Below are 12,220 nucleotides of genomic sequence, written 5' to 3' on the forward strand. Positions count from 1 at the left end.
ATACTAAAGACTGCGTAAAATTTCATGCCGTTCACTTACCCAAGTAACAACAATGCTACCTTCGACTGTCATAGCCTCATACGTCTCATGAATCTAACTAATAATCTTATTGCAACTTTGATAATTCTCTAAATTGGGGAGCATCAATCCTCACATCATATGAATCAATTATTTTAAAGGCCATCAGTCTAAGTCCTGCTTGAAGGGAGTCTTTCGAAATTTACAACAAAATTTGGAGTAGATATGACAAAAGTCCTCTTAACTGAACAATCGGTTGTAAGTGGTATATATAGACGGCTGAGCGGAATATCAGCCTATCTCGCTAGTTCGAAAACGCCCCATATCAGGACTTGTTTTAAGACTAACATTCTAATAACAACGCTCTTTTATCATAAATGCTCCATAAACGTCAAAATATATTGAATTTATTTTCAGATAGTACATTTTTGAAACAATTTCTGATATGGACTATTTTGAATACAATTCTGAAGTAGGGCGTTCTTGAAGCAAATTCTATAATAAGACGTTTTTTAAAGTTTTTCTGAGAAGGGGCATTTTTGAAATGGCAGTCGAGATAGGTTGATATTACACCCAGCTCTTCATTGACACTTAACCATTTAATGGCTTTTGGCCGTTTAAAACATCGCGCCAGTTGCCTCTTCGATATTAACTGGATATAATGGTGTATGGAGTTAGCAGTTTAATTTTCATTGAGCTATCACAATAATTGGGAGAATAGGCTGATCTGTAAACGCAAAATACCTGCAAAGCTATTTGGCAACCCTGAATGTGTTCCTTTTAAAAGAAGCGTTGCTTTTCTTGTTCAAGTTTTAAATCAAGACAAAAGTTCTTTCTATGGACCCAATTCCACTCAACCGATTTTGTGCAACTTTCCAGGAAGGGTTTAAAGAGACCCGAAGAATATTCGTATGAAATTTATTTGTAGAAATGGACCTGGGATCGGCCTAAAACTCCTATTTTTACCCGGTTTCCTTTTAATTTTTTTTGGAATTTCATTTTCCGGTCAATGAACCATAATCAATATACTTGAAAAAAAATACTTATTTATAGTTCGATTTACTTGAAATTTGCCATGATAAGTATTTTGGATAAATTGTTTAGGAAGGGAACCAGGTACTGGTCTGTTCAAGCAAATATTTATGAACACTCAATATTTGAATAAGTAAAACGAGAGGAGAAGAGATCTAGAGAAAGATAGAAGCGGAAGAGTGGGATAGCCCTGCAAAAATCGCGAGTACTCCAGGCATGCATGTATGGAGTACTCGCTATGGACCAACCGAGTGCTCCAAAATTAACCACAATTCATATAAAAAATATGGTCCAATTAACATTGCGATGTCCTGGGACGGGACCATATACTCCAGATCCGCATTACATTAGAGTAATCCATGGAGTACGCACAGTCCAATAAACATCGTGTAGTAATTACAATCGTTAAAAACGAGCAATGCTCGGCTTACAATATGTTCGTGTAGAAATATGAGTTGGTCCATTGCTGCATTACAGTGGAGTACAATGGTAAGTAGGTACTCCAGGGGACCACATGATCCAACGATTTTTGCAGGGAGTAAGAACCGAATTCGCCGTACAGCAGAATGTCAAATGCTAAGAAAATTAACGCCGATTTCGTTTTGCTGACATCCTGTTGTACCAAATTTTGCCAGGAAAATTCCAAAAACAAGCAATCGGCTGATGGAATAACACTACTTTGTACTGAATTCGCATTAGCATTGGCCAAGCAATAGAGTAGACATAATAGAACAGTATTGCAAAAAGTGGCACACCCTACAAATCGTACATGGTACACTCAATTATAGCCAAGTAACAACTGTATTGAAAAATGTAAATTATAAAAGAAAATAAAGCACATTACCCAAGAGCAAAACTGTGCAAAAGAAAACAGAAATAACTATCTCTAACAAAAAAAAAAAAAAAAAAAAAAAACAAAAAAAAAATAATGACAATAATAAACATTAATCATTCTATATTATATAAGTATGTAGATACTTGTTCCTACGGTACCCTTATATTTGTACAGTAGATATGCACCTACAGTTGCGAACACAAAAATAGCAGTGGCAAATTTTTTCAGCCTAGTCCTCTCTTTTCTATTTTCGATTTTTTTGATTTAAGAAAAAACAATAATGAATTGTGTAACTGAAATTATGGAACCAATCTTAAAAATGTTTTGGAAAAATTTCGAAAATTCGAAAAGTTTTTAAGTATCCACTTTTTTAGCCTAATCAATTGTAGTCTAACCACCAGGTACAAGTTATAGGTCTCTTAAAATTCGTAATGATTTTAGACAGTTTTTCCCAAGGGTTCTTCAGATTTTGTTCCATATATAAAAAATAAAAATATTCACCCTTCGTGAGATCCGCAAATACTTATTAAAAATCAGAAATCTTTCCTAAAAACTTTTCGACTTTACAAAATTTTTCGTTGGCATTTTTGAGATAAGTTTTCACTGTTTTACTTACACAATTCATGAAAGTTTCGAACATTGTCGAAATTAAAAAAAATAATCTATAATTGCTAAAAATTGCCACATTTGTTTTTTTGTTCGCAGCTGTATGTATGTATGGATTTATGAGACATTTTCTACACGTGCTGCTGAATATCAGTCTGTTTGTATGTATATTATGGTGGCTCTCCGCAAAAGTTGCGTTCACTCCATCGGAATAATTTCGGTCGTTTAATTCGAAGATACCTGTCGAGTTGTTACAGATAACTTTACTTTAAACTGAACCACTCCCGGAGAAAAGGCTTTGAAGAGATTTACAAGGTATAATCGAAACAGCTGTCGCCTTGTCCGTCCTGATGTCACGTTGTTTAAATTTTTCCCAAATTGTTAAATAGATTATAAGATTAAAAAATTGCTTCAAATAAATGTTTTCATACATTTAAAAAAAGCAATACGGGCAATCCCCGATTAAATCATACAAACAGACATAATTGGTTAATTCGTTGTAGTTCTATAAATAGAACAAAAACAGCGACAAATTCCAAAGTTTCTTTGAAAACCGCCGTATCAAGCATAGCTTTAACACATAATTGTATACGAAGTATGCAATGTGTAAAAGATTAAAATATGCAAAAAGAAGGTAATTGGGAAAAATTTACAACAACTAAGGCATGACGTAGCTGAATGCGTTTGTAACCATTTCAACTATCGTAGGAGTGCGGATTCGACTCCCACTCCTGGGAGAAAAGGCTTTGAAGAGATTTAAAAGGTATAATCGAAACAGCTGTCGCCTTGTCCGTCCCGATGTCACGTTGTTTAAATTTTTCCCAAATTATTAAAAGAACTTATTTAAATTAAGTTTTTGTATATAAAACTAGTATGTATTATCTTGAATTATTTTTGGAAAAAAATACCAGTTGCTAGATAAACTGAGTAGGAAAATAAAAAAGTTAAATAAAATAAGAAAGAAAAAATCTGTTTATTAATTACACTGCGTTACCAAAACGAGCTTTAGTTCTGTCCTATGAACCAAATATACTTAAAATAAAAAAAAAAAAAAAAAATCAGGGAAATCTGAGAATTGATAAAAATCTATTTTTTTTTTAAATTTGACTTGGTACAGACATTTCCACGAGTCTTCCTGCAAAAATTCAGCTCGATTGGATCACGGAAAAAGGGTTAAAAATCGATACAAAGTCTTCACACTGGCGGACAGACGGACACTACGAGCTTTATACTTTATACATATAAAAAAATTCTGACGTGTACATGAAAATCGCTGATACACGTGTATTTTTATTTTGTCTCCCCTTTCCGAAAAAGTATATTTGGTTCATAGGACAGAATGTGTGTAACGCGGTGTTATTTTCCACATTTTTATATAAAAAAATTATAAAAACATTTTTATGGGCAGTATATAAGTTATTGATTTTTTAATAAAATTAAACTCTTTTTATGCAATTTGCAATAATAATCAATTAAACATATTTTCTCAATAAGAAAAGTTCGTATATCATTCATCGATTCAGTAACCTGCCGAAAAGAGATTATTTTGTTTACAGCAAATTTTGAGCACGATAATGTCGATATGACTCATACATTCATTTGTATACTTAAATTGTTTTTGTACACACTCCTCTAAATATCCAAGCATAATAAACCTGCGAAATTATTATTTCACTCATTCTAATGATGTACCTACTTAAGCAGTAAACAATGATCTCACATTTGTTTTTGTATTTTATATTCAAACTCTTCCTATATTCAATTTCAGCTCAAGCTTAAGTTAGCCAAAGTTCGGTACTAATCGTAAAGGCTCAAGTTTTGCGAATGTTTGGAATAACGAAATCTTGAAATTTTGTTTCGTTTCCAATGTAGGAATATCGACATTGTAGTTTAAATTCAGTATTTAATATTTTCTTAGATTTCAATGGCTGAAAACTATTTTCACTCAAACGATAACTAGGTATACTACTGTCAAACTTTTCTAAAAACGTTAATAAGTTATGGATATAACGAGTACTTTTTGTCGCTAGCTCACCTCAATCATTAATGCGATCCACCATATCAGAGCTATAGTGATTTAAAAAGAGTTTTTATCACGGATTGCAAAACGCTATATAGGCCCAGGCTTCAATGAACCTTTTTTTCTTATTTTGAAATGTTTATTAAAGGTTAACTCAAAAGAACTTTTAAAATGTGAACAAAAATATCTCAGGTTTCGAATTTCAATATTCGAACTTACATACCAATTCAATTTTCCAAATAAGAATTTGAATTTTAGACTCGAATTTTTCAATTTAAGTTTTTAAACTATAAAACATTGTTGTTTTTTTTTTTCATTGTAAACCAGTAAATTTTCTGACTTAATGTGTTAGATTTTTAGATATTTTGAACTGCGTTTCCGAAATATTGAATTGCTAATATCATGTTTCTTGCTCAATGTTCTACATTTGAAAATCTTTAGTTTAAAGTTTCAAAGTTCGAGTTTTGAACTTGTGAAATGTGAGCTTTTAAACTTATACTTTTGTCAAACGCAATTTCAAGCTCAAAAACTCATTACCTTGGATTTCCAATATTTAGTTTTCGAACTTCGAGTTTCAACTATTGAGTATTGCGCCCTAAGTATAACTTTTTAGGATACAAATTTTCCAACTTAAAGATTTATTGATTATTTTTATGATTTTTGATTTTGAAATATTTAAGAAGTTTTTGTTACTTTAATTTTTAATTTTTCAAGCAAATGGTCAAAAATACAAAGCTCGAACTTTTGGAATAAAGAACTTTTTTTAATTTCAATTTTTCCAATACTGGGCTTTCAAGTTATTAACACTGAAATTTTGTGCCTGGTATTTAAAAGACATATATTTCGAGTATTAAATTCTAAGTTCGAATTCCCATTTCCTTACTTCGAGTTCAACTTTTCGAGCTTCGAATTTAAATTTCCAAATTTCGAATTTCAATTTGCAAACACGAGTTTTTTATTTAAAATTTTAAAGTAAGTTTTAAAGCTTCTAAATGCAAAATACGCATTTTTTAAATAATGATTTTTTTTAGTTTCAAATTTTTCAATACAGGGATCTCAAATTATACACACTCAAATTTGTAACTAAGAATTTTGAATATACAACTTTCGTATATTAAATGCTCTCCTCAAATTCCCTTTTCCTAATTTCAAGTTTTAGTTTTCCAAGTTCTAATTACAATGTCCATATTTCGAATTAAAAGTTTTAAATTAAATTTTGTAGCATGTAAATGCAAATTTGAACTTTAAAAATCTCGAACTTTTCAATATGGGATGCTCAAATTGAAAGTATAATTTTCAGGTGGTCAAACTCTAACCTTGAACTTCTATTTCACAACTTCGAATTTTGGTTTTCGCACTTCGAATTAAAATTTCCAAATTTCGTGTTTAAATTTTCAAACACGAGTTTTTTATTTAAAGTTTTGAACTTCTAAATGCAAAATACGCATTTTTGAAACAATGATAATTTTTTTTAAAGTTGTACACACTCAAATTTAGAACTGAGAATTTGGAATATTGAATTTTCGTATATCAAATTCCCTCCTCGAATTAAATTGCCTAACTTCGGGGTTTAGTTTTCAAAGTTCTAATTTCAATTACCAAATTTAGAATTTAAAGTTTTAAATTAAAATTTGAAACATACGCATCTAACTACAAAATTCGAACTTTAGAAATCTCGAATTTTTCATAATTGAGTGCTCAAATTATAAGCATTTATATGCATAATTTTCGAGTGACAAATTCTAACCTTAAACTCTCATATCACATTTCGAATTTTTTTTGAACTTCGAATTTCAATTACCGAATTTCGAATTTCCGAACACGAGTTTTTTAACTTAAAGATTCAATTGCATTCATTTGGATTTTCCAATAAATGTTCATATCTATATATATATATATATATATATATATAGTATATACAATTGCTGCTTTATTCGAACATCATTTACTCACACACATATCATTTAGCTATAAACGTGATCCCTACAAACCCACTGTACCATGAAGAGTTTAAATAAAAGTGAAACACCATGAAACCTATATATTTTTCATAAGTAGGTACATACTGAAAAATATATCGCAAATGATTTTGAAGCAAATGAGAGTGAAAATTACACAGCAAGCACAGCATTGCAAAAAAATTTTAAAAATAAGTAAGCACAGCAGATACAAATATAACATGGCAAAAAATAAATTTACTCACGTAAACTTTGTAAACTATATTTATAAATATGTATATACATAAGTAGTATGTATATGTATACATGTATATTTGTTCCTTCTATAAAGTTTATTATATATATATATTAGAGCGGGTCAAACTTTTTTTCCATCTGGAGTTTAGCAAAAACGTAATCTACAGATGATTATAAGAAAAACTGCTGAAGACAACATAGCTCTAAGTCCGATTTCGAGTCCCCCACTTTTGCAAAATAGATATTTTTCCATATAAATGTAGGGTTTGGCCAAAAAATCTTCATAGCTTCTGATAGAATTATAGGAAAAATATCACATTGGGCTTACTTTAAAGGTATTTTACATACATTTCAGAATCTTTATTAATATCTATAGTGTTTTTGAATTTTAGTACAGATATCAGGCTTAAATTATGAGAAATTTGGAACAAGTTGTTAACAACTGTACATATCTTTCTGTTCCTTGTATATGCATTGGAATATTAGGATCATCTAGTGTTGGCTCATCATAATCTAAGAATTGTACCAAGTGATCGTATGGAATATTTCTTGTGAATGCCGGTTCAGATAGTAAATTATCGTCATTCAGCTCAATCATATCAGTATAATCTGAAGCATTAAAATTGATATTATATTTTTTGTAAACTCTGAGTTTAGTTGGATCAAGTATTTTTTCTCGATAGTATACAATTTTTTTGATAGCTCTATCACGTATGGCTTTTCTATCATCAAATAACATTGTTAATAAAATGTTTTTTGGATGAGCGAAATATGAATTATTTTGGATTACACCATCTACAATATTAAGTAAATTACGTGGTAGGTATCGTGTCCAACGAATAAACTTTGATAAAAGTACACTGCTGAATACAACAGAATTATAGTATTTTACATTCAAATACATTGGCACACAAATTCTAATAATATAAACTGCTAGGGTTTTCAAATTTTCCGATGGTGTATTAGTTGTTGTATATAGACGTAATAACCTGCTTGCTTTGGTTAGCCATAGAGAATGTACAACTGGTCCTGGATTTGTGTTAGCTAAATCAACTGAAACAGCACCATTTGAAATTGCTTAGACCATTTGATATAAATATTTAACATCTTTAGATAATTCTCGTTCTTGTTCATCACTGATCATACAAGGCATATTTTGCAATGCTTTTGGTTCAAAATCACTTACAGCTTGAATTATAAATTTTTTAGATCAATTAAAATTTGTATAATTTTCCCATTTTAATTTGATTGAAAAAACATTATAAAATAATTTTAACAAATGCATACCTATTTATTTTCGCAGTATTTGTATATTTTTCCACTTGCTGCTCTTGGTCCACTCGTGACTGTTTTATCTAATGCTCTGAATAAATGACCAAATGGTAATTCATTGAAATGAATAAACATATAAAGCAGTGCAGTGGTATATTTAAATGCTTTTCCAAAAGTCTTATAACACCAGTTTTTATTCCAGTATTAGCTGGTTCTCCATCGCTGCATATGCCTATTAATTGATCTATTGACATTTTTTCGCTATTAAAGAATTAATTAAATTTTTTTAATTTGTGTTTTGCATTTTCTTCTTCACCCAAATTAACATATCCAAGTAATTCAGCATTAGGCTCTTTTAGAACAACTAAATGGGGTTGTTTTACCATATTTGTATGAAACTTCTCATTAATTTTCTCTCTAATTAATGAACAATTTTTTCTGCCATCGAAGGAAAATGCAGTTATGTTGGAATCTATGCATCGTTTACGAATCACTTCACATCTAGCTTTAATTTTTTTTCTTGCAACTTTAGATTTATTCATTATGACAAGTTCACCACGAACATCTCGCAAATTTATATCTTCGAAAAGGGCTGTTGCTAAACATGAAGGAACTCTATCTGAAACATCGAATCTGTCACACATCATAGCAAAATTTTTAGCATCGTATCGTATAGGTTTTTGTTTTTTTGAAAATTTTTTTCTACTAAAACGAATTCGAAAAAAAACTGTCTGAATGAAAGTTGTTGGAAATGTTCTGAACTTATTTCAGCTGTAAAGAAAAAGAATTTCCCATAAGAAATTTGTTAAATATGATAATATAGTAGTTAAAAGTTCATTTTAGGCCAATTTCTCATAATATAAGCCTGATATCTCTACTAAAACTCAAAAACACTGTAGATATTAATACAGATTCTGAAATGTATGTAAAATACCTTTAAAGTAAGCCCAATATGATATTTTTCCTATAATTCTATCAGAGGCTATGAAGATTTTTTGGCCAAACCCTACATTTATATGGCGAAATATCTATTTTGAAAAAGTGGGGGACTCGAAATCGGACTTAGAGCTATGTTGTCTTCACCAATTTTTCTTATAATCATCTGTAGATTACGTTTTTGCTAACTCCTGATGAAAAAAAATCCATCCATACAATTTGACCCGCTCTAATGTATATACTTACGTACATCCGTTCACATCATATTTATACACTTACTAAGTATGTATGTACATATGTATGTATATACAAAAAAACTTACATACATGAAATGCTATTAAAAAGTACAGCCATGACATTTGTGGAATGGCGGGATGAGAAAGGGCGGGACACAGGAAGCCAACACACGTGCACACGCCATACCATCGATAAAAACAAGCAACAACAACGTCAACAAGAAATCGCACAAGCAACAATCAAATAATCAACGAGCGCTCTATATGTGAGTGTGTACATAATTTTTTGCACATGTGTGTGTAGCAACTACCATTGCTGGGCTTTTGTTAGCTTATGTAAGGGGGGCGACGAGCTTGTTCCCAGTTTTACCCGAACCAAATGATGGGAGCAGCAGCGGCGACGACGGCAAAGAAGTGGAAAACTACGTATTAGCAAACGAACAAACCAGTCAAAGTAAAGTGAAGAGCAACTAACAAGAACAACAATAACAGCAAAATGGGGAGCAACAACAACATAGGGATACTAAAGCAGCAAAGAGCAATAACAATAACAACGTTGTGTTGGTGCTAGAATATCGTCAGAATCTAGCGGCGGATGCGGCAGAAGTAGCATCAACCGCAACTGCGACGCTATCAAAATGAAACGAAATGGCTGAGCGAAAACAAAGGCTACGAAGGCAACGAAAACAACAACGACGCAACAAACGCCGAAGAAGGTAGAAAATTGAACTTTCCATTCGGTCTGCTAACGACGACAGCGACATTGAGAACTAAAACCTTTGTGCGATTGTACCGCAACGCGGCAGCGACGACAATAAGGAGCGGAAAAAAATTTATTATTAAAAATTTTTTTTTTTATAAAAAAAAGTGTTATTAGAACAATTTACAAAAAATAAAAAGTAGAAAAAATTCCAATGTGAAATAAGGAAAATTTAAATATAATTGTTTAACTTTTAATTATTACGCAAAATAAATTTATTTAAGTGAAAAAAGTCTACACGAATAGAGAAAATAAAAACGCAATTGATAAAATTTTATAACTTTTTCAAAAGAAATTCGTAGTTCAGAAAAAAAAAGTTATATGAAATAACATTTTGTTGTTCACTAAAAAAAAAAAAAAAACACCCATAAAACACTTATCTAATCAATTCAACAATCAACATTTATTGTTACAGTAAAAATTGCACTACACGTTAAAAAAAATATTGTTATAGTGCCAAAAATTTCAAAAGAATTACAAAAATCATCTTAATATTCAGAAATTAACACAATTTCATCAATATATCAACCCTTGACAGCTAGAATGGCTCCTATATGGAATGAGAATTTTTGTATAACAAGCCGCAAAGCAGCTACAACAACAATTTTTGCATGAAAATAGTGTGAGTACAATTTTATTGCGTCGCAACAAATGTCTTCGCATTTTATATATGTATGTATGCCAATATGAATGTTCTATTGTTGTTTGTGATGAAATTCCCAAAACTTTTGAAAAATGTACAAAATGTAGCAAAATTATTGAAAATCGCATAATTTTGTGAAAATATTAGCGAAATTCTCAAAAAATTTCTGTCAAAGTTCATTTGAGGTTAGGTAGAGCATTTTTAAGTCAATTCACACTTTTTTCACATCAAATAAAACTTTTCAAATCGACTCAGTTTTTTTTTTTTTAAATCAAATGAAACTTTTTCACATCAAATGCAAAACTAAATGAAATTTTTTCATAGCAAAGAAACTTTTTTTCAAACTAAATGTAATTCTTTTTAAATGAAATAAACGTTTTAAAAGGCAGGTCCAAAATCCGTAGATCTCATAGGCCAGGGAATACTTTCTTCTGGTTTGAAAACAGTTTCATTTGATGTGAAAACAGTTTCATTTGATGTGAAAAAAGTTTTATATGATACCGAAAAATTTCCATTGGCTTGAAAAACATTTTTATTTCATTTCTCAGTCTCATTGGATTTGCAAACAGTTTAATCTTTCTTACAAAATATTTGATTTGATTTGAAAATAGTTTCACTTGACTAGAAAAAAGTTTCGCTTGACTTGACTTCAAAAAGTTTAATTTGATTTGAAAAAAGATTTGATTTGATATGAAAATAGTTTCATTTGATTTCGAAAAATTCTTATATAATTCCTACAAAACTTTCACTTGACTCGATTTCAAAAACGTTTTATTTGACTTGGAAAAAATTCTCATTTGATTTCGAAAAAGTTTCACTTGACTTGAAATAAGTTTCATTTGATTAAGAAATAGTTTCACTTGACTTGATTTGCAAATGGTTTCCTTTAGCTACGAAAAAGTTTCATTTGCTTTAAAAATAGTTTAATTTGGCTTGAAAAGGGTTTCATTTGACTAGAAAAAAGTTTCGTTTGACTCCGAAAAAGTTTCACTTGAATTAATTTGAAAATGCTTTCATTTGATTAGAAGAAAGTTTAATTGGATTTGGAAAAAGTTTCAATTGATTTGAAAATATTTTCACTTTACTAGTAAAAAAACTTTTAATTGACTTGAAATGCTATAGAATGTTGTATGACATGCTCTACATTTTCTAACTCTGCTAACTCATTTCTTATCATTCCACGTAATTAAAATTTCTTCGTAAACTATCAATCTTGGAAAATATTATTGCTAAATTAATTAAGTAGGTACCATTATGATATGAGTACTCGCAATCGCACATTCATATCTTAGATAATTAATTAGATACTTCAGAATTTTTCTTGAATCATTCTGCACAGTGGAAGAAAATATATTTTTAACATCAGACCTATTTGTTAGTACCTAACTGACCTTGTAAGTTTTGCTTTCAGTTCAAATATTCTAAGAAGTTTCTGTATTAACCCCCAAAAGCAAGAATACAAACCGGTTTTAGCCGAATAATTCCGCTTTTGGGTTATGAAACGAATAACAAATTGAACCGGTTTTAAGTGTGAGCCTAAATTTGAAACATTTTCTCCACTACGTACACCAGCGAATAAAAAAATAGCATTGGCAGTTTTCGTAAATTTTTCAAGAATTTGTTTTTTTTTTTTTTTTTGTTTTCGATATGATGAATTTCATATCAAA

At 30.3% G+C, this 12,220-nt stretch overlaps 1 long non-coding RNA gene across 1 annotated transcript in view; it reads left to right on the forward strand.

Annotated features, from left to right (window-relative positions):
* Positions 1–9,250: 9,250 nt before the first annotated feature.
* Positions 9,251–12,220, forward strand: part of LOC137237820 (uncharacterized) — a 47,049-nt gene continuing 44,079 nt past the window's right edge. Inside the window, exon 1 of the long non-coding RNA XR_010949044.1 lies at positions 9,251–10,532. This is a non-coding gene — a long non-coding RNA (uncharacterized lncRNA). The remainder of the gene's footprint in view (positions 10,533–12,220) is intronic.

This window comes from Eurosta solidaginis, chromosome 1 (genome assembly GCF_040869045.1).
Source record: "Eurosta solidaginis isolate ZX-2024a chromosome 1, ASM4086904v1, whole genome shotgun sequence".
Taxonomy (NCBI): Eukaryota; Metazoa; Arthropoda; class Insecta; order Diptera; family Tephritidae; genus Eurosta; species Eurosta solidaginis.